A 24979-nucleotide genomic window follows, 5' to 3' on the forward strand; every position below is an offset into this window, starting at 1 on the left:
TGAAAGAGAAGAAACAAAGCCACAGAGAGCAGGAATGTGAAAATCAGGTCCTTTTAGTATCATGTTTACTACATTGCACAGAAATGCTCTGTCATCTACCTACCCATCTATTTCAGTCAGAATCTAGATTTTTCCATGAATTAGCACAGACTGGAATTCTGAAAAGAGCAGCACAACAGCCAACAGCGAGGGCCGGGACCGCCCAGAACAGCTGCAGATCCAGGACAGCTGATTGCTTCGGACACCGGCATATTTCAGTCTGTAGCTCTCTTTACATTTCTTCCTCTTTTCTGCTCCTCACAGAGGTTTTGATACTACTTCACTTTACAGTTTCTCATTAAATGCTCTCATTAAATGATACCAAAACTCAGTTGTGGCAAAAACTGCTATCCATGTCTATACAGAAGAGACTGCTCTCCTAACCTGCATTTTTCTGCTTTTATAATAATATGGGAAAAACACGATAAATGCAAAACAAATCTGATAAAATCAAATGCCTCCATTAGAGGTGCTCCTCCAGTACCATTTTATTACTCTTCCACAACGAGTATTACAGACTGGGTCCTGGAAACGGTGGGTGACGAGGCCGGTGGCGGGGAGGAGCTTTCCCAGCCAAAGCACCTCTGGCACGAAGGAAGGCCAACTGTTACACCGCAACTCCACCGGCCCCAGGCCCAGCTCCGCGGCGCACGGCAGGGAGACGAGCGCTGCTGCGCGTCAGCGAGCGCTGAAAGGCGCGCGGGCCCTCGGGGGCCGTTCACACGAATTAGAGCAGGTCTGCTCAACCCGCGGACGCACGAGCCATCAGCCTACCGCCGCACTGTGTGTCAAAGCTGCACTTCACCTTTGCCCTTTCTCCTGTAGCTCCCATGTTGACGATTTTCAATTAGATCCAAATCCTGAAGCTCCTACCGGCCTTTTTGATCAGCCTTTCAGCTCCTGTCTCTCTGGCTCAGCCACCTGCATAACCGCAGGGCTCCCTCGTGCGCATTAGTCCAGAGCAGTCGTACTCTGAACTTAAAGACAGTGCCATAATCTACCAGGGATTTAGATCTAGCTCCAGTGCTTCCCCAGTTTTTCCCATGGTTGGAAGCTTGAGTTTTCCACCGGTTTTGAACACCACAAATAGCCCAGCTTGCCAACTTTGGGAGGTGTCCCCAGAGACTCATAAACAGCTTGCTGCAGCTGTCATTTTACACAAATGCTTCTCACTGTGATAAACTGGAAATGTGATGTATTTTTCAATGAAATCATACTTAATTGCAGTTAATTCCATTACTATCAGAAGTACTGTTTGCTCATTTCCTTATCTCAGCCCCCTCGTCCCCCTGCAGATGCTCACACTGGCTCCCCGTTTACCTCATACTCCAGTTCAAAGCTGCCTTAAAAATCTCCTCAGACCATTTGCAGTCATCTTCACGGATCTTGTGCCCATATTAGTTTTTACTGAAGTCAGTGGGAAATTTTCCATCGATTTTAATTGAACAGATTGCTTGGCCTTTCTCCTTTGGCAGTGAGACATTCCAACCAAAAAGCCTCAGGAGCATGTGCCTGTAGGTCTCTTAGTACATCGCAAAACTGAGAATCAGCTCATGTCCATCCAAAGAGACTTAAAAATAGGCACCATTTTGTGTATATTTCCCTTGAAAATTTTGTACATGGTCTGAATGTTAAGCGGTTCTCAATCTTGTTTTGAGATTTGCTTGAACAGGGCTGGGCTTCTGAAAAAAACAAACACTGTGCATTAGATGTTAACTGCACTTCCTTGACTAGTTTATTCTTTGTATTCTCCACTTCAGGAAAAATATTACATAATTCCCACATAATTACTGAAACAGTAGAACATAACACATTTTGAAATTAGGAATTGAGACAGGAAAATTTATTCCCATCTATTGTATTTATGTTTTCCAAAGTATCAGAATATCTGAGCTCTCAGATTTGCTTGCTCTGCAAAGGAAAACTACAGAGAGGTGAAATGAGGAAGCCTCTCCTTCCTCCTGATGGAAGCTGTTCCAGTTTTCTTTGCAAAACACGAAGAACAATGGAAAATAATGGTGGAATCAAACGGAGCAGAAGGTCCAGGTCCTCACCCTTTCCAAACTCGTAAAGAAAAGTAGGACAGGAAGACACGGAGAAGGCCTGCCAGGTGGCAGTAGTGAAAAGTGCTTGCTACGTCCCTAAATAAATTGTGCATCAACTGCAGGCATCTCCCAAGGCTGGCACTCTTCTGCTGTGTTTCCTTCATTCTTGGGATGCAAGATTCCTTATCTGTGACTAATTCTATGACTATTTTACTTCCACTGTTACCAAAGGTCTGATTTCATTCAAGTGCTGTTATTGAGCCTCAAACAAGGTTGTTTTACTACAATTGCATGAACACACACTAACATTAAGATGTCTTGCCTAATAAAAAGAAATCCAAAACAGAAGAAGCCTGGAAAATTCAAGTCTACCGCAGGTTCACTGGATTTCTTTGGTATTCTTTAATGCTATTCATTTACTCACAATGGAGTACTGCAGAATTCAAACACATTTGTTCTATTTCTTTCTCTATACAAAGCAAACTTGAAAAAACATCCAAAGCCAAGCTCTCTCTTGTGACTTCAAGTATCCTAACACAGAGACTACCCTCACCAGTGGCTAGGCGAAGTTCATTTATTACCTGGATTGTTCACAAAATAAAGTCCCACTCTAAAAACATCATATTCCAATTTTTTTTCTCCAAGACACAGAAAGCAAGCCTGGAAAAATAGGGAGTACTTAATAATTGATATTCCCTCCATCCAGCAGAAGCTTACTGCATAGATTCTGTTGTGATACAAATGGAAAGGACTAGATTAAAAACAGGCCATCTGTAAACTGAGCCAATGATTTTAATGGAAAAAAAAATAAGGTTAGGAACTGTGTGGTGAAGTGCATCAAAAATGCTAACTGCATCCTTCTGAACTAGTGGAGAGGATGATGAAGATAAAGTCTAATAAAATATCTTTTCAGAAAGCAGAAATTCTATTCCTTAGTTATTTTGCATTGGAATTAAATGGGTAAAAATGAGCAGTATTAGCAATTGCATGTACTTAATATTTAGAATGAGTTCCAAAATAGTGAGTCTGTTTTGTATTTCATATTTATCATCATTTACATCTATGCGAAGGGAGTGCACAGCTGATACAAACAACTTCATTCCAACTTGGAAGCTGCTCGTAGGCAAGTTACTTCAGTCCAGCCAAGCAGGTCCAACAACTGCCAAAGATGGCTTGATACCACTTCACTCTCTCCAGACCTGGCTTCTGGGTATTCCAGAAGTTCCAAATTCTCCTGAAAATTCTCTCCCTAGCTCCTCCAGACAACGCTATTCAAGTGTTTTATAAGAGTCTGAGTGTATCTGTGGTCTGAGTCCAGATCTGCCTTCATCCTCACACATTTCAAATCACATCTGTTCTCTAACGAAAGAAATGAAGGCTTATTCACTTTGACTCATCAGTTCTTCAGTGGCTTCTCAATAACACAGACAAGGACTCCACTTAGGTTTCTATATTGCTGGTAGGTCTGGTAAATACATTCCAACAGTAAAATATTTATTATGGGTGATGATTATCAAAATCAAAAAGAACCATGCTTGTCTTTCTAGTTTCTTGAGTTAGCTGTAGAAAAAATGCACTTTTCACTGGTGATATGAATCAGACTGCAGATACAAAAAGAGATAAAAGATCTATTTTGACATTCCTGATAAAATAATGCTTCATACACCCCTCCTTAATATAAAGGGACTAAGCATTGATTTTAATCTGATGAAGCCCTAAATGATGTTCTCAAAGTCACAGGGGAAGCCTATTGAAGAGCCATGATTAGAGCCTCCTAGCTTGTTTCCGACTCTTAACTGCAAAATGTCCTCACAAATACCCTAAAAGGAACTTGGAGGAATGAGAGCCACAGGAATTTTAAAATGTTAAACATGTAAATTTTGTGGATTAGTATTCCACACAGAGCCACAATTTGCAGTGTTTGCACTCATTTTAGAATTCCTTTTAAATTAAAGGCACAATAGGTAAGCTGGCAGAGTCAGGTGGTTTAGAGTTTAAAACACTCTTATCCATAGTTTTAATTTTTTATAACAGAAGCTATTTAGAATTCAATTTTCGTGCTGTTTGAAAGGTAACGGGATTTGTTCTGAGAACCAAATTCATCAGGAAACCAATAGGTAATTCGGATTAATGGGTCTGCATATTTTAAATACAAATAATATGAGTTAATAATATCTCAGCAAACACTAAAACATATATTGAGATTCAGATGTCTAGCTGTGTAGGAAAGATTACAATGCAACAAAATTGTAACTGCTGTGAAACATGCAGAGGAGAAAATATACCATTTAAGAGAGTCCTGTGACAGAGCTAGGAGAGTGCTTCTATACTTAAATAAATGCAGCTGGGGCTACATAAAGGATGCAGACACTTTTAAACAAAGCACAATAGTGCCGGCCTCCAGAAGTGAACTCCAGAAGTTAAGAGTCCAGAAGTAGGCAGACATTTGGCAAAATACATAAAACACATCCATAGGTTGACCAAGGGGTGGTTCAGAGTCAGCCAATAGCAAAAACTAAGCGCAGACTGTACTCATTCTTCTGACTTAGAAAGGTGTTCCTCTTATTTGTAACTTTGCATCCATATCCACCCTCAGAGGTTGACTAAACTTCTAGAAGCGAAAGATCCATGTTCCCTTTCCCTCTCAGTTTGATGGGGACCTAGCACACATCTGAGAAGAACATCTAAACAACCAGCAATGGAATATAGACTGGAAACTTAGCAATGCTAAAGCTTGTATTCTGGATTCTCCATTTCCAAGTGAGTGCTCTGAGCTGTGAATTCTTCTCTCTCTTGGACTTTCTGCCTTTTGTTGGCCTCATGACTAGTAACCTTTGCTGTGACAATTGTGAACAGTGACTGCTGCTTGCTCTGAACAGTGACCACTACGAACAGACCACTGCTCTAGGAAAACAGATGAAGGATGCTCCTATTTATAACAGTCTCACCATTTGTGAACTCTCAGGATCTGCGGCTCTACCCCTCTTAGACTGGTGCAGGGATTATGGGTCTTACTCTAACTACTTTGCCATTATATGAAAGGCAGGCACTGCTGTTGCCACCTTGAAAAAAAAGTGCCCACAGACGTGTCTTGTTAAGAGCCTGCTCCTGAGAAGACCTGTTGCTGTTCTTAGCCCATCCTGTGTGAGGGAAAGCAATTTGCTCAGGCAGACGATAAACGGAACCTGCTCCTTTTGGAGCAGCTCTGGGCATGGGTACGGCTGTTCTTGGGTGCCTATGTACACCTTCTTAATGGAACCGCAGAAGGTCTGCTTGCCATGCTGTATGTTGCTGTGATCTATGAACAAAAAAGCCCCCAAACAAACAAAACCCTCCCAACTGGGTAGCTGTCAATTATCCTTGAAAGGTAATTCCACCAGTGGCCAAAGGCAAATGCTGGCAAGTGTAATTACCAGTTTCTTTTTCCAGGGTTATAACCTCTGACTTGCAAGACTTGATTTCAAGATAAGAAAAACCACTGAATAAATTGTGATAAGCTTCTACCCTGCATAACAAGGAAGATTTCAATTAAAGCTGGATATTTTTAATTGTAAAAGCATTTTACTTTCACTGCTTCTCCTGCCATGACAGATAATGTGACCAAATATCCTTACAAAATGTCTGGTCTTAGTACAGGAGCTAGTACAAAATCTTGTAAGAAAAAGTATTTATGCACAAAAATATTGCATGCTGAGTTGACAAGAACCTACTTGTGCTTATTACAAAAAATACAGTGTAGTTTAAAACTGACAATCCATTACTGGAAATCCATCTTTTGCTTAGGATGATAAACGAAGATTGAATTATAGATTTCACACCAGCAGTTCACACATTCTGCATTTAAATCCACCCCTTTTGCTTTCCCAAAGCCCTTTTAATCCATTCATTTGAAATAAACGTTCATGGTCAAAAACTGCCTCAGTTTATGAACATTTTCATTTCCCGAAACACAGCAACACAATCTCTCCTAAGCTGTCCAGAGACCTTGTTAAAAGGAGCTTTCTCATCAAAATCTAATTTCCAACATTTATTTATTTATTTCTGTTTAGTTTGGTTTCTAAACAAGTCATGTCCCAAGTGTGCAGCTATATTTCCTACTGAATTCAAATTTGCAGATAAAGTGTTAAAATGTAGCTATATTTGAGCAAGAATCTGATTTCACACAGTTGCTACTCGATTGAATATTTAGTCTCACGGAGTTCATTTAATCTATACATTGCTACTCAAGTGAATAGAGTAAATTTGTTATCAGTATTCTCCAACTGAATTAATTTTTTTTTCTTGTAGGAAACAATTTAAATTTGAGATTTCCATTCAGTGCACTCAAGCCCGTGTTCCCCAGTTAAACAGCCGTAAATATTTGCCAATCTCTTCAAATTGATTTTACCACAGTAATGGGTACAAGCAAGTGCACAAATCCAGGTTGTTGCTCTTTTCTGCTGGTTTCCCTTTGATACTTCAGTTACGAATAAAAACAGTTACTGTCAAAAGCTTGCTGGACTGGACAGCCTGGGCCAAATCTTGTGTCACTGTTCTTCAATAGGCATCACAGCCCTGCAAGCAGATGTGTGTGGGAGACAGAAAGACTGCCTAACCCACATCAATAAATTTTAAAGAGTTTGACATTCAAACTCCACCAAATGTTAATCAGTCTGCTACCTTTTGTTATTCTTATGAATGACCGTAGTCAGGCTATTTAAAGCAACTGATGCATTCAGTTGTTAATTGTAAGTGCCCATTGAGGACACCTCAAATGAACCACAATTTCCCTGCAGTTCTCATCCCCCTCCACTCCCCCTTCCCAGCAATGGACTAGAAAGCCTTTAAGAGAGTACAAGAAGTTCATCTACTAAGCCAGCAGAGTCCTTCTGAAATTATTATGAAAGGGAAGGGCAGTCTGGGAGGAAAGAGGAAATGCATATATTTTAGTCGCTTTTGGTTTACCACTCACACCTACTGCAGCACTGTACTTCATTTCTTCTCTGTTCACAACAACTATTAGACATCCGTAAGCAAAATTTCCTGCCCACACTCTGTCCCAAGTCAGTGGTGGAGCTTCCAGGCTTTCCCTAGTGAAGGTGGTTCCTGTGTGAGAATTCCCCATGGAATTCAGGACCAGAATCTCAATTTCTTTGATCAAGACTCCCCCCTCTCCCCCCCCCCCCCAAGTAAGAACTTCTATGGTTTGTGGGTTTCTTAGGAAAAACAGACAGTTTAGGGAAAATCCTTCCTTCTGCCCTTTTTTCCATTTCCAGGAGCTGAGACTCGAGACCATGCAGTGGCAGGGGTCAGGCCCTGGTACGCTGCACACACGGCTTCCACGCTGCTCATCGAGTGGAAGGGAAACAAACTTCTCTCCTCTCTGTCAAGCTTAGGTGGCCTTCTGGCTTGGCCTGCACACCGACACGCCTCCCCCCTTTCCCTCTCAGGCTCAGCGAGAACTCAGCAGTTATTCCGGCCAGCTTGAGAGACGGAGCAGGGCAGAGCTGTGCCCATCCCTGGTGTGCGCAGCTACACCTACCCACCAGAGGCCCCGAGCGCTAGCGGAGGGAAGCAGTCCACAGGGACAAATGGTACTGAGGCCTGGAGAAAATAATCGTCACGATGATATGAATACACTGCTGCTGCAGTAGTCAACATTGTTATTTTTACAAAATTCTGTACCTCACACTTCTGCCTTTCTGTTCAACTTGACTCCCCAGGTGGGGGTCACAGGCTGCGTGCCGCTGTCCCGCAGGTGTTATTTTATGTGCTAGAAAAACTGTTTCAAACCACAACCTAAATATTTAAGTATCAGCCTCTGGAAGATTTATGAACAATTTAGTTTAACCAACCAGTCAAAATAATTTCAACAGGTTTATCAACAAACTGTAAAACTAAGTACATTCATATGTATTTGCCGAGTAGGGCAGTAACTGGTCCAGTGCATATGCTCTGCCCAAATGTAAGAAAATACCTGCACCATCCTCTTGACAGTCCTAATGACCGCCTGCAGGACATCACCATAAGTTAAAAAGAAAACTTTAGGAATAATACTATGGGCAGCCAAAGGAATCACAGAACTGCTTCCTTTAAGCAACATCATATTAAAATAAGAAATCAGCATTAGTGTTGCAAGCTCTGACAGGCTGCTACACCTCTCGCCTGCTAGGCTTCCGGCTTCAAAGGCAAAGCAGAGTACGTGAACAGGTACCGCTGCCGAACACAGGCAGTTCTTCGAGCCCCGGCCCCCAGAGCTCAAAGCCACATGCACAAGCACCTCCAGGAGCAGAGCCGAGCGCGCTGCACCTGGGATCGCTTTCTTCTGACGCTCCGGTGGAACCGCTCCCGGGCTGAAGAGCACCGAACAACCTTAACTGAATGAGGAAGCAAAATTAATATATGTAATGTAGAGCTGAACATCATCAGCATAACAATGCTAATTCAGCCCATATTGTTAGTTAATGGAAGACAATGAGTTTATGTATGCATAAAAGAGAAGGCTTAAGCCTTGGGGGATCCATAATGAATAATTATCCCAAGAACAAATACAAACATAAATCTAAATTTATACAATTTAAATTTGCAGTCTAAAAACTTCAATTACATAAATAGGAAGTGTATCAAGCAGTATTTCTGCCAGAGTGACTTATCAGACACACACAGTAACTTAACAACACTGTGAATCTAATCAGTCTGTTAAGGCAGAAAACTATTTTCTCTCTCTGATGTTTCAAACCCTGTTGCATTCAGCTTCTGGTAGAAACCTTTCTTCTGTAAGAGAAAGAAAGCAAATTCTATCTCTCTGAAAATGGTAGACGTAAACGTTTTCCTTGGTCAAATTTTCTTTTTCTGTTTTTACTAGAGTCACATTCACAATGTCTCTCTAATCTGTTTCAGCACATGCAGGAATATCCTAGTATCCTCATTTGCAAGCATTGCAAAATAGTCTTTTTAATGAACTCACTCCCTCCACCCGATCTTAAGACTTTTTGGCAGCTGTTTTCATAACAGCTTGTATTTGCTTTTCATCAATGTGTAACAAAAAATCATATCAATATCACTACTGTTTTGGTAGAAGTGTTATCATCAACTTCACTGGGGAGAAAAATCCTAGAAAATCATTTAAGCTATATATTTAGTAGACTTTTCAAGCTTGTTAAAAATTTAATTGAAGTATGTTTTTCCCAAAAAAGCAACTTAATACAAAGTACTTGAAAACAGACTTAGAATTTACTTTTTAAATATATCACAAAGGATTAGTCACTGAAGAATATAATATCATCATATTTATTAGCAAGACTGATTTTTTTAAAATAGGTAGTCAAAACTAAAAACTGATGGCTATCAGTTCCCCTTTCTGATTATTGATTTATGAGTGAAATATATCTTCATTTCTGAGATGCATTTCCTCCATTAGCAGCCAAGAACCACACCTTTTTAGCTTGCGAGATACTTCTGGACAGCAGCACTGTTTTTAACATTACATTTTAAGCTTCTCATTTAATTTAAGACCTAAAGTCTGGCCTTCCATGCAGTATGATTTACCAGACACTGTACTTTACAAAATGCAATTCTATTACCAAAACCCCCTCCTGCTCATGACATGGCATTACACAGCATGAAATCACTCCAGCATCTAATCTCCTAAGGGACGTATATGCCAAGAAGAATTAGGAAATCTACGCAGTCATCATTGCTCAAAATTTTGCTGGTTTCCCAGCTTAAACGAGACACAATTTGGTTTTCTGAACCCTGCATACATTTCATTATCATTCAGCATCAGGAGCAAGTCTCTGTTTGAAAAGAAATCATGTTAGGATCCTAAATTAATATTAAAAACAATCCCAATCCTTTCATTGCCCTCATAAAGAGTTCTGAGACTCAACTTCAAAAGGCGGTGGATAACCACTGAGCTAGACTACAATACCTAGGATATTGCTTTTAGAAAAATGGAATAACAATAAAGCCCTAAGGTAGTATCCACATTCTATTTGAAAGGACCTGGAAGTGGTTCAATCTACATTCTTCTCATACCATTTGCTTACCTTTCTCAGCGGCAGAGTAGCCTCATATCTAGCACTCACAAAACTGCAGAGAATTTAGATTATCAAACAAACATCCTGGTACTGGCATGAGTCATTCTGTCCTAGTTCTTCAGATAGATACACCAGTGAATGCAGTTACCATTTGTCTGTTAAGTGTAGAGAGGAGGAAGGAGCAAAAGGCAAATGAAGATCTCACCTTCCTCAGCATAGCACCGCAGCATGCCAAGCTAGAAGGCCAGGCGCAATCTCTGCATTTTTAGACTAATCAAACAGCAGTTTCAGGAGACTAAAAAGCAGCCATATTTGCCAGAGTAACATGACCAGATAGCTGACTGGGTGGCTTCAGTCGGGATTAATCCTTCTCTCTTTATTTCATCTGAGAACCAAGGTATCCAAGCCCCAACTGATGGAATGAGACAGAGACCCTCACGCTGATCCAGGAGAGCTGAATCACCCTGCAGAGAAGGAACTACTACTCGCCACATTACTGAAATAGGTATGGAGCAGAACACGTCAAATCCCAGTCTGTCAGTTTACAAAAGCTCTTCTGTACTGGGAGAAGTGACCTGTTTAAGAGTAACTGAGAGTACGAAAATCTACGGGAGAAGCAGAAGTGGACTGCAGGTGTCCGCACCTTCGACTTCGCGGCCTCGTCGCCCTTTATGGGTGTTCAGCCGAAGTAGCAGCAACTCAGAAACATTTGCTGACAGGCCAGGCAACTGCTGTCACACACAAAACTGAAAATTTTGAAGTAACTCAAAAAGCAAATGCTGTCAGTTTGCAGGTCCAGTCTTTAGAGCTAAATAACCAGTGACAAGATTTTAAGAAAGGAGACTGTGTCTTAAAATAAAAGCAAAACATTTCAAGGGAAATGGAGGTGAATGGATCAAAACTAGGTTAAATTAAGTCATTTTGTCCTAGATTCACTGAGGTTTTTTAAGTCTGAACCAACGACTCAAAACAATGCAAAAGGAAGCAATTAGCATGGATTTCTGGGGAAGAAAACATGTTCACAGAAATTAAGCTAAAAATATTTTTAAAAATTACTCTTAAAATATTATACTTTTACCATCTATATCCATTAGGCAAATGCATATATAGTATTAGTCAAAAGAAGACCTGATGTGTATGCTAAGGTCATATTATTGCTGGTTTACACTTAATGCTGCACAAGCCTTTGGTTATCAGCACTCTAGTCTGATTCCACTCGGAAGTATCTAAGTCCCAGAGATTTCTAAATAATGCCAGCATACACCGGCTTGAAGTCAAGTGCTTGCAAAATAGGAATATATATGCCAAATTGCAGCATTGAATCTCAAAGTAAGTATTTTACCATTTTGAAGCTCTGTCCTGCTTAGTCGTAAACATATTTCATTCAGAAAGCTGTGCAATGACCAACACGGGCAAAGCCAGTCCCAAGGCTCTGAAGGATCAGAGGCACATTCACCAATCTTACTCTGTAACAGCTCTCCTTTGGCACAAAATAGGTGACTTAAACCATCAGTGCAGGTACTTCATACTTCAAGCCTTCCATGTTACATTTTCACAGAAACACAAATGCAAAGGAATAAACAGTATTTAATGAACAATATCATAACATGAGAGAAATTACATTGGCAGATTGCAACTATAGCCTTTAATCTTCATTACGGATTCAAATGCAAGCATCTAAAATAAGAGTCAAGCGGGATGATGAATTTTTTTTTTTTTGTTTAATGGATAACAATCAAGCAACACATAATCCCTCACAGCAGTGATTCTGCAACTCCTCTGTCCTTTTTATGTGCATAATATATCTTAATGGGTTTTACAGCAATTTAGGCCACAAGACAAAGCTTCTGGGAAAGACTAATTTACAAGAATGTCATCCATGAGTAACATGCAGCATCCATAGAATGGAAATATTTCATGGTATAGGCACTTTATCTTTTTGCTAGGCAGAAGTCCTGTAAATACTATTTAAAAAAAGATGAGAATTTCTAGAAAAACATGAAAACCTTGCCAACTCCTCTATAGCACTACTTGTCTTTCATCTCTTATGCTCTGAACAACACATTTGTTTATCTTTCACTCATTAATAAGATTATCTCACATTAATAGAGATACTGCCTGCTTGTTTCCTGGATGTCCTTGAAGGAAATCACTTCCCTAGAGTTACTAGGAAAATGCTGTCTAATAAGCCAGTCACCCTATAAACAGACTTATTAAGATTTTGAATTAGAAGTAATTTCAAATATAAAATAAACTGTGCATTAAAACCATTGAGAAGACAAATAAACAGACTACAGTTTTCAGTCATCTTGGAGACTAAAGAAATCATAATCTCTGTATGTGTGTAGACAGGACAAGCCACTAAAATTATGAATATGTGGAAAAACTGGATTAGTTATCACTTTCCATTTTAAGTATGAGCAAAATAAATGTGATAGGTGGATAAAATTGAAAGTCTTTCCTGTATTCTGGTCAGGACAGCTGAAAAATGAAATGAGGATTACAAAATTAGCTTTCCCTTCAATGGGGAACAGGTACCAAGTTCTCATTCCCTTTGATCCTTCTGGATCCAACCCCTGGCTCTGTACTAATTGCACTTTTTTTCTGGGGCAGATTCTATTGTTTTGCATTTTTTGTAATATAATCTTATTAGCAGGATTTTCATAGTTAATTTAGGTTTGAGGGTTGTTGCATTTTTTTCAGTGAATGTGTGACCAAGCCATCTTTCTCTTCATCTGCTCAATAGATTTATTTTGTATAGGGCTACATCTGTTTCAGTACTTTAACTGTTCCAATCTGAGGACTATTGACATTTTCATTATATGTTAGTTGACAGTACATGGCTATTTTAAGGGATTTGCATACACAGGGAGCAAGGGAAATCTTTCTTTGCAGAGATTTCTAGTAGGGAATGGATTTCAATATAGTAAAATGATAATGCAAAAGGAATCAGGGCATTTTAGTAAATATAAGAGGACAAAATTCAGCATGGGAAATAAGTGCTGGCTGGAGAGCAAGGTGTGTGTTATTAATATATATCAGTATCTATATTCCAGAAGGAGATAGCCAAATACTATAATTAGCTCTGAAGCTAAAGTATGAGCAGCATAATAATAACTGTTAGACTAAAAAGGATTATAATGAATAAAAGCTCAATTCACAACGGAATACAAGGTTAATACTGAAATTTGGACATCTTAAAATGATGAGCGGTGGAAGACCAGCATTTAATGATACTTTGTGCAATTTATTCAGAATAGATAAGAAAAAAAAAGAAACAATTATATTCTACAAGAACAAAGAGGGCTTTATATGTGTTTTTGACATTGTCTATCATATATGATCATTGCCTTCAATAATTGTTTCCAATATGTATGTGCATGTGCTGTGTTGCACAAATTCACATACATACATATATAAAATTATTTCTGTCATTTTCCTATAGGAAAAAAAAAAGAGAATATGGAGAAATGTCATAACAGAATTCACAGATATCTCTGGTTCTCTACATCTGACCTTGGAAGACAGCTTATAGGTGATGGTCAGTCAGTAAGCACCTTCTAAACAGTTAAAATGGCTGCTTCCTTTCAGTGACAAATTCACTTACATAATTCTACCCAAAACTAAGGTTTGAAAAAAATGAAGGAAGGGAGGAAAGATAATGCTATTGCTCTCTTTGCCCTCTTCATCTTTTAAAAGGTAGCTGTTGTTTAAATACAACACAAGTGAGAAAGGACAGACAAGGCAAAGAGTTCCTTGTATTTGTCTAGGTACTCGGTGACCTCAGGTTTGTAATGAGAAAGTAAGATCCAACAAAGTATACACATTAATGATCGAGCGTACCATCCCAAAGGCTATCAAGACATACTGTAATATTCAAGGGAAACAGAAGTCTCGGTAGTATACTACCAAGAGGTTTTCTACAGGATGTGTAGAAGTATCAGTTGATCCATCTTTAATAAAACCAAATATTTTTCTTACTCATTTCAGAATTGCTGATAAGTTTGTCAGCTCACAATTTTTGAGTAACTCTCCTCTTTTTCGCTAAACCTAACCTTTTTCAAACTATTTCCAAACTACAGTCACAATCTGCTCCTCCTGCTCTATTATTGCTTCTTTGATTTCAGCACTGGCTTATTCTTCAGCACACTGAAAACAACTTTCTGCCATGAACACTGCCATGCCCTTGACCTAGTATATTCATTCTTCCTTCAGACTCATCACTCAGCTTTCTCTGTTCCTTTCTCTGCTTCTTCATTAATATTTTTACAACTTTCCCTACACTATTTGTCAACCTGTCACCTGAATTTAGAATAATTTGCTATTTTTCTCTATCAAATATTCTATCTCACCACCAGCGAATCTCTCCTTTAAAACAATCTATTTCTTTCATAAATTCTTGCTCCTCACCAGTGTTAACAGTGAAGTTTTATTATTTACATGGCAGCTAGAAACTTTATGAAGAAATTTCTTCTCCTACCTTACCTGAACTATATTTAAGATATACTTTTAATATTGATTGAACTTAAACATAATTTATGCAGGCAGGTTCTAACACTTTTCTCTAAATCAGGTTAAAAAAAGTGAAAGTTTATTTTTATGTATTAAAGTAAGTCACTCTTAATCTCAAACTAAGAATATTTACATAGTCATCAATAGTGATTTAACTACATGGCCCTATAAAAACAACTTAGTGAAACCTGCAGAGTACAAAAAGAATTATTCATTTTTCTTACAATATCCTTCTGCCAGCACTTCAGTACCACAGGATGCAAGAGAGCAGAAGACTAAGTCTACTATTCATATCAGAAAGGAGCCCAGAAACTTCAGATTTTCTCCAAAATTGTGCAGAATGTCTCAGTTGAGCCCAAACTTAAATGTGTATAATATACAGAAATACAGTGAACTAAACTATGCACCATGTTTTGAGAGTCGATCAAGAATTTACACTACAGCTGTACCTAAGATTGGCAACGAGCACTACAAGTTAACGTAGCTGCAGACAAAGCAATTAGCATGTCTCTTATGTGGATATTGATCCAGTTCTCTCTGTTAACACACCTTCCAAAATGTGATAAGATGGCACTTGCTAATACTGCTAGATGAAGCAGAAAATAGCAGAATAATCAAATAAATGGAGTCACACTTTGCCTACTTTGAGAAGGGCATCAGAAAGCAATAGAGAGATCAAACAAAAAAAATCATAATTTACAGTTGGGAAAACTCTGTCAGATGTGTATTTGAAGTGAAAACTGGTAACAAAATCCCATGAAAACAAGAATGACTAGCATCCTGGAGGGGTTAGAGCTGATTCTCTTCTACTCGAGAAAACCATTCCAGTGCCTCCCTCCAAGTGCAGAAATACGTGCAATATTGAATCACAGCAGGTTCAGTAACAGCAGGAAATTCGTCAATTCACAGTTTGCTTCCTACGTATCAAGGAGGCCTGAGACTCCACTTACGTATCTTCTTGAAGTTCTCATCTTTCTCCCAAAGAATAGTCTGATCTGAGATAAACGAGTAGGAAATCAAAAGATTTCTTTTGCAGCAGTCTCTTGGCAGCAAAGCAGCAAACCAGAATATGACTATGCAAATACCGCCTCTTCTCCTGACGAAGTGAAGCGCTGTGTTACAAGGTGAAAACCACCTTGTCTGCACTTGTCCCCTCCCTCTGAAGCAAGGCCAGACACCCTTTCAAAAGCGATACCGATTCTTGGTTTGTAAACTAGGACTTACCCAGCCAGCTGCCTCTTCTCAGGGGCTAACTGCCAAAATATCCTGATTAGCGATTTTTCCTCCTTCTCAGGTTTTGACACTATGTCTCACTCCCTTTTTCCCTTCCTTCTGTGTTACTAGACCAGACCTTGTCTGACACTGGATCCCATCTGCAAGCATATTCCTCTCTGACGCTGGATCCCATGACGCAATTATATATTCTGATTGCCGTTGATCACAGTGTAGTAAAGTTGCACTGATAGTGATTTAAACGGAACTAGAGATACTAAAGAGAAAGGAAGCAATCTGCCTAACATGTCAGAAGCAGAGTGAGGAACAGAATCTGTACCCTATCCCATTTGGTCCAACAGGACAACGGCTGGAAGGTCCATTTCCCATGGTTTCAGAAAAGCAAAGTCCCATTTGTTTGGGGGTATTGCTCCTAGATAGAAAGCCTTGTGCCATCAAATCATGTTCAGAAATAACTGCATATAACATCATCAATCTGGAAAATACAAAATCTTTGGAGCAACTCTGTTTTAGAAATAGAAATTGTTGAAGGAATAGGTAATTCTGTCCAAGACAGACAGCTGGCTCAAAATAAACACATTTGTTAACATCACGGTCTGGCAACAAAAAATTCATAATAAATGGTAAATTTATTATGATTAAAACCATAAATATTTTATTATGAAGAATCTATACCTCTTTACTCTGAGAAGCTTTGGTTCAAGACTCTTAGATTTTCTTCACTAATAGTTCTATATGAATTACCATTTTCTATATTGTCTATACTGTTGTTATATTTATTACTAGTTAAACAACGTTTTTTGGAAGGACCATAGCGTAAGGCAAGTTTTTTGTTCTTAGCTTCATCTATCACTTTAGCACAATTAGAACATATGAAAAAGTATTTTACTTCCACTCTAGAACTACTGACCTCTTTTTCCTCATCTTTTTTAAACAACTTTTCAGCCTGAGATAAAGTATAATTTTAATGTGAAAGTGTATTTTTGTTTGTTTTTAGTAATTGGAAACTGAAAAAAAAATTATAGCAGAAAAAAAGCAACACTGCAATAATATGTGGCATTCCTTTCAATAATACATAATATTCCTTTTTTTGTGAAAACTACAATGAATTGTGCTGGTGTAGAACAAGATTATGTTAGCAGTTGATAAAAAAGCACTAAAGTTCTCTCATTTTGACTTTATTTTACAAGCTCAAGATCTTATGTTGCTCTTTTCAATGTGAAAGCCAGCTATGAAGAACAACGCACCTTCCTTGCACTTACGATCAGGAAAGAAATTTTCTTACTTCACTTCACTTATCATTTGATTTTTGTGTGTGTGTGCATTTTGGGATACCCTGACAATCGCTAAATATGTGAGAGACATTTTTTTTCTGACTGGTGCACAGAATAATTACTCATTAAAACTTTGTAATCACAGCTATCAAAACATACACAGAAGCATTCAAAATCATGTCACAGAAGCCTTGTTAGTTGTCCACGTATTTTAAACAGAAAGCATGTGAGTGACTCTAAAACGTAAGGTCCCAGTAAAGAACTAGAATGAAGATATCTGATTTTTTTGGTCATCTTCCTCTTTTCCACCTCATTCCCAAAACATCTCAAATTATCATTTAATTTAGCTACCATACTGGAACTTCCAATAGTCTTTACCCAGTAAGAAGTAACTAACTGGAAAAGAACAATAAATAGACCTTCATAAAAGTTTTGAGAGGGAGGAAGTTGATTGCTCAATAATCTTGAAAAAATCCAAAATACAACATTCAGGAGCCTTGGCTACTTCAGATGAGCTCCCTAAGAGCTGTCCCCACGGACATATTTAAAAAATAAAACCTGTGTAACTTATGGAATAGATCTCATACACTCAACATTGCACCCAATATCATTTCAGTGTATATGTGCTACAAAAAAAATAATGTTTTGAGAAGTTGAAGAAAATATCCTGTCTGACAGCTTGTTCAGCTTTACAATGCAAAAACAGAGAGAAGACACTCCTGTCTAACAAATATACCATGTGGCCAACAAGGAGGAGAAAAGGATTTGTAAGCTAAAGGAGGAGAAAATCAGGTGTAAATTAGCCAGGAATAAATTTAGTCTGAAATTAGCTGAAGGACTCTAACCATTACTGAAGACAGTTACATAGCAGGGTCCCAAGAGGATAAAAATTCTTACTAGTTTTAAAATGGTACTTGATCGGCTTATGAAACGTATGACATGACATGGGTATCTCCTACAGCACAGAACTGAACTTGTGGCCTAGCAGATCCCTTTTCCTCCTATCAACTTCTTCACATTACTGCTTATGTACAATTGCAACCTGAATCTTTTTTTATGCTTTTAATGCTTTAGTTCCTTTTCAATGCCCAATTTCATGCTTTTAGGGGTTTAGTTCAGATTTTTTAATGTTTTATATGTTAAATTATTAAAAAAACACAAATGAAACAAAATCTCGCACTCTGCTGCAGCCATTGCTTCTATACATACTGTTATGGCCCCTTTTTCTGAACGTTACTTAATGAGTGTCCCTGAAGGGATTAGCATGTCAATGTGTGTATATTGATTTCCTAATCCAGCCCATCAAAGCTGTTATGATCTGGCGACAGCACAAGAAACAGCAGTTCAAGGTTCTTCACAGAGCTCTGACAGTATGTTCTCGAGCCTCTTGATGTGAGAATTAGCTCAGTCCTGAAGTCCAATTAATCTGATGAGACTGTCAACAAAGATGTCACATTTTGGGGGATGTAGACACCTGTCTAAAATACAGAATGAGATCACCGGCTCATTAACATTTTCCAACAGATGGTAAAAAGCTGCATTTTATATTATTTTGGACTTAGAGACAGTCCTCGTAGCCCATCTTGAAGGACTGCACACCAAAGCTAGCTTTAGAAATTAAAATGTCTGGTAAAAATGTATTTAGAGCGTATGTAGACACTAGCACTAGGGTGTTACAGTGGAAATAGAGTCTGCCATTCTCTTCCCACCTCTCAAAGGAAAACAATATAGAACATAAAACTAAATCTCAAAAAACTGGAGCAAAATTGATTAAACAAAGCCTTTTCCAAGTAATCTGATCTTCCATCAAAATCATCTAGTATCCCAAAATGAAATTCTTCCAGTCTGGAGTATTTCAATCACCTGTAATGACTCAAGGCAGCTTTTTGTTAAGTGGTGTCATGGTCCTTTTCTTTCCTAACATCCATGCCCAAGCTCTCTACCTGCTCCTACATAAGACTGCATTTCCACGACACACAATTCTGGTTATTCCCCAGTGCCATAAAACCACCACGAGACTCACAGCATTAAACTGTGCCACAAAGCACACCAAGAACTAGTTTGACACTTCTTAGATAGACAAGACGCAAGCTGCTTTTCCTGAATAGCAGCATTAAGGTCTCAATCCTGTTACTACTGCATTCAACAGGAAAGCTATTTAACTTAACTTTAGAAAAATCAGATTCTAACAAGGTCCCACTTGAGCTAAGTACTACAAAAAGAGACCATGCAAATGCACATCCCAGTTAGTATTACTGCAATACAGAACAGGGGAGTTTTGTCAGCTAACATCTAGAGAATTTGCTGTCAAATGAACAGAACAGTTTTGAAGGCTTCACAGGGAACCACCTTTTTCTCTTAACCACTCTATTTTTGCATTCAAATAAACTATTCTTATATTGTCCTCATATTGCTTTTGCAGCTCAAATGTGTCACAGTACAAATTGGCATGCTTCCTCTTTTTGATATTGTCTAATTCCCTGGGTCATTAGTTATGTAATCATAATCATTTTTCTGCTGGGCAGATTGGTGTTATCTATCTCATCTCCTTTTCTCATCTCACCTCTTTAGTAGTGTTAGAGCATAGATGGGAACATCCAAGTCCCTCAGGGCACCATCTGGTACTATCATGTATAGAGCACGCTAAATGAATGACATACTGTATGATACTTTCTACTCATTAGTTACTGATTCCTTATGTTTCTGGGGGGTTTAAAATCCATTCCATTACATATTCTTTAGTTATTTTGTTAATCTCTTAACCTCCTTTCCTTTATATTGTTATCTGAAGACTCCACAGAGTGGAAAAATAGCTGATGAGTAAGAAAGACACAAAGGAGGCTTTAGTGTATCAAGAGGAATATTGTGAACAGGTGAACAAACAAGATTGTACAGGATCAACATTTAAACTGTATGCAGGAACTGACATAAAAATACTTGAAGCCATGACAAAGTAATAGGGAAAGAATATACCCCTGCGTGTGTGTGTATGTGTGCGTGTGTGTGTATGTATGTACACACACACACACACACACACACACACACAACATACATGCACCACCTGCCCTTGGATAAATGATTACACTACACAGCCCGATGACATTAACAGATGAATCTTTTATATGTAAATAGTACCAAGACTAAAAGCCATTGCCTGCTTTCCCGAAAGAATTAAAATCCAGTCTGTACTGATACAAATGAAAATCTGAAACAACCAGAAAATGCCTTCTGAAGTTTTCATTCATGTTTATGTACTAGCCGTTTTCTGCCTGCACTGCTCTGAGACAAGGCACTGTGTGTAGATAAAAGAAGCCCAATATATGCATTTGTTATTGCTTTATGCTCATCTCAGTAAAATAGACTGATATTTTTTATTGTACTATGTAGCACCATAAATATAAATGGCCTCTTAAAGCCAAATATCACTCTTTCTAAGCAATTGTCAGTTAAATTTTGTTATTAATTATTCTTAATAGCCCAATCTAAAGTACTGTTTTCTATGTGTTCCATTTTTGCATGGATTTGATGTTGGACCAGCTGAATTTCAAATTGAAAGTTTACCTAAATCCTTTATTTAATGAAATCATTGTATTGCTGGGTGAAGGTATAAATCTCTGTGTACAGAAACAGCAAGAACTGGTTGCAAAAACCTTAGCTAAATGTATAGTAATATTTCCAACTTTTTGTAAACAAATGTCAGAATACATTCCAATAAAAAAGCAATGGCATAATAATTGATTCAGGCTAAAATTACATTGACAGTCAAAGCCTTTGCTTTTAAGGTTTGGCATTAAATGACATGTTAAGGATTCTCATTACTACAGAAACAATTTAAAATCTGGTATTTGAAATTGGTAAAATGCTTTGTGCTTTCCCAGTTCCCATTACTAATTCCCAAGGCACTACACTTGCTGTATTTGCATGGCCACATTCTCTAACAGGCCACAGGTCCAACTCGCACTTACTCTGTCTCCTTGATCTATACATCTGAGCACTTAACCTACTAGGTAAATAACCCTCTGAATCCTCAGGAGCCTTCCAAGAAATACCCAAATCTCCCCAAACAGTCCTTTTGTTCCCAGGAAGCCTATCTTTTCACTGTTATTTCTTGCAGAAAATCAGCCAGAGAGCACAGATGCTGTTTGTAACTAGGCTCTCCCTCGTCTGAAATAATGTTTCAGAGTTCATCAGTTGTATTATAATCCAGGGGCCAATTTGTTCCAGGCATTCGGTTTCTACCCAGATTTCCAGCCTTCAGCACCAGGCAATCTGCCGGAAGAGATGCGAGGCACCCGCGATGCCCTGAAGCCACACGTGGTGGCCCACAAGCAGGGTGGCACTGACTCAGAGGGGCACTTTGAGTCGCCTGTGAATGGGCTGTCTCAGTAAATCTCACAGTCTCTGCTTCATTTCCCGCAATTTTAAATGGCACCTTCCTGCCTGCACCTTAAGGGCAAGTGCCGCATCTGGCAGAGCCCGTCTCACAGCGAAAGAAGTTACAAATCCCCTATGAGAGAGGAGATAAATGAAGCCTCAGGTGTTTTTCTTTCTGATGTGGAACCTAGTAATGCTTAGAGGTTATTTCTAATAGATTAGTTTTAGCTTGGCCTCCAGGATGGATGTGCTGGCATTCCTCTCTATTCTTGTCCATAATTTACTGACAAGTGTGCGTGTAAGAGTCGGTTTTCCAGCCGACTTCAAACTCTGTCTTAGCAGCTTCTCAGAAATAATTGGTGCCTCACTGGCAAGAAGCAGCAGGAAGAGCCATCACCCTAAGCTTAAAGAGACATCTGCAGCTTCACGCTTTTACCAAGAAGCAGCAATAGTTGCAAAGGTGAAACTAAACGTGACAGCCCATCTGTGCTCCTAAGCGGCCTAGTCCTACCTCCTGCGAGATGTGACTGGTTGCTGGGCTGGGTTAGTCCTGAGAGAGGGTAATCCCTCTTCTTGATCTTTAAAAGAATCTCTACATTTTTTTTTTTATCTTAAACTTATTATTATTTTACAATTTGCACTTGCTATAGTACCTAGTTACCTCATGCACAAACGGGGTCAAACATATATACGTATACAGACAGTCTCTCTCTCACCACCTCAGTGAGATGGAAGAAAATGGCAAATAATGTTATGGAGCCATGAAATGCAATGGAGTAACATCAGCTTTCCACAGCTCCCTGAAATGGGGATCCATATAACAATTTGGTCTCATGTTAAATACAAAACAATACAGAATAAAATTCATAACAAGCAAAAATGAAAAAAAATCCCCCCTTAGGAGACAGTAACACACACATTCTTGAGATGCCTTACAATTATTCATTTTGATTCATACCCGTTTGAATGTTCCCCCGTGGCCTTTTGTTTTCATTTTAGCTTTCTAAGCCTCTGTGCCATTCCAGAAGCCTTTCTTTTCCTCTTAGCTGTTCTTTCCCTTGCAATCCCACTCACTCTGCCTCTTCAAGACCCTTTCTCCTGTGTTGATTACTCTTGCTTTTTGGCATGCCTGCTGTTTCTAAATTCTGTTTTGCTTCTTAAACCTTTTTATTTTTTTTCCTGGACTCTTTCCCCTTTTTCATTAAGGCAGACTTTTTTCTTCCACCCTTAAAAAAGAGCATTTTATTCTGGCCAAACTAACAGGCTTGCCATGTTCTCATTTACAAATGTCACTGCAGCATGGCTAAAATTCTGCTTCAGTTCTCAGCGCTGCGCTGGCACAGAACAAAAGCATTGCAGTGCCTTATACATCACTGTGTTGTTTCCTCTCGTTCCTTCTCTGGGCTTGCTTAATAGTAACAGCTTGCATGACATTTAAGAGAGAGACACATGTTCCTTACAGCTCCTCCCCCTGCTTACACCAAAAAATTATTAGAATGGTCCTTTTAAGAGATGCCATGAAAGACTGGCTCTAAGCAAGAGAAAACGAAACAGACAGTCCCTCACTCCTGTTTGACCTTCTTTATTTCATTCCATCCCAATATTTGAGATACTTTTTCTCATCCAATATTCATGTGTAACTTACAAACCTTCCTTTCGATATAGACTGCAACATGGACATTAATGTCTCTGCACAGATCTGGAAGGGTCAGAGACAGCGCTTACATTACCAGAACACGTGGAGTTCTACACATAGATTTCTAAATTTTCTGGTATAAGACCATATTCAGCAAAATGATATGCAAAGAAACCCAAGAAAGAACGTGTAAGAAATCATTCACTAAGCCCCAGTGCTAGGCCTCATTGCTGGACTTCTGATCTCTTAATAGTCTATGTCTACTGCCGAAGCTTTTGCATAGGTGGCCCTGCTAATCTCAGAATACCCTCCTGGAAAGTCAGTAAACCCAGCGAGTTCTTGGGGGCATTGCCTGTTCTGCTCATTTGTTTGTGCTTACAAATATAGAAAAAATATGAAAGTAGGAAATGAAATTTTACATAAACTTTCTGAAGATTCACTAAAGAAGTTCAGTGTTTGCTTTCCTCAGGCTGCCTGTGGAGATGAGTATAATAAACAAATACCCTGTCAATGCATAAATAAATACAAGAAAGGTGGAGAAAAAGCACATCTCCTGCCTGCTTACAAAGAATAGGGACAGCACAGCAATCCCGCCGCATTCTGCGGTTCATCCGAGTCCACTGCACAAAAACAAAAGACAGCTCAAGCTGCTGAGGGCAACTGGCACTAACTGTATAGAGATATCAGGAGCCATCAGGAAATCCTTGACTAACATACAAGAATCTCCCAGGCCTGATCCAATAGTAAATTGAAGTCAGTGGAAAGCCTCCCGCTGACTGTACTGGGTTAGCCCTACGAAAACAAACAAACAAAAAACTCCAAACCATCTCGAGATTATGTAAACTTTGTTAGTTGGAGAGTGATTTTCAAAAGTGTAAGTGCAGTTTTCTGATATAATAATCTCTATCTCACTCAACTTTAGCAATTACTCTGATTCACCTCCCAGTTTAAAATACAATCAGGGACAGAGCATTTGAACACCCAATTTATTTACCGTTAGACTGAAGGTTAGTCAAGTAGGTTACGAAAATGAAAAGATGATTACGTGGTTTCATAAAGTAATCTCTGACAAGTGTCTCAGGCTTCTACTAGCTTCTCACCACCTGAATTGTTAATACAGCCACCAGCCATATTTAATCTCATTTTCTATGAGATGTGCTGTGTTGGTGTAAACTTCTGCAGATCCTCTGAATTTCCTGACAAGTTCTTACAAGGTAAAGACTTGCAGAAAGTTGTGAAATTTTAAATAGGCAGGGGATTTTCCCAAACACAGACACAGAAGTAGGGAAGGGAGATGAACTTCTATGTCCAACACAAGGCAACCCTCCTTCAGAAAGAAATGAACCTATCCTGAGCTCAATACTGCTCAAAAGTGGGAAGAAAAATCTCTTTCTCTAGGGGCTTTGTGTATGAATTATTATTTCTGGAATAAAAATTGAATTCAAAGTTTCTCAGTCTACAAAAAAAGAAAAATATCAGGGTGAGACCTCCCAGTTCATACCAGAGTGGCCAGACAGCCCTTGGCTTAGTAGAAGTTGTGTGAGTCCTGCCGTCAGATACGAGCATACTTTCAGATTTCACAGGTGGCCTTAGGAAAGCATCTCCATCATAACCACTCCAGTGAATATAGACAGGTGGAGGACACATCTGCTCATTTCCCTACCTATTTTGATACTTTTGCAGAATTTTGTAGCATGAAGACTGCTCTGCCTAAAAGAATAGCTAGAAAGCTCTGCATTTCAAACAATTAACAGTCGATCAAAATGTTAAGGTCTGTGTAAAGTCTGAAATTTATTTCCCCCGCAAAAGCCATATTTGCCTTCACTTAAACAGCACCTTTGCTCATAC

This window comes from Rhea pennata, chromosome 12 (assembly GCF_028389875.1).
Source record: "Rhea pennata isolate bPtePen1 chromosome 12, bPtePen1.pri, whole genome shotgun sequence".
In the NCBI taxonomy this organism is placed as follows: domain Eukaryota; kingdom Metazoa; phylum Chordata; class Aves; order Rheiformes; family Rheidae; genus Rhea; species Rhea pennata.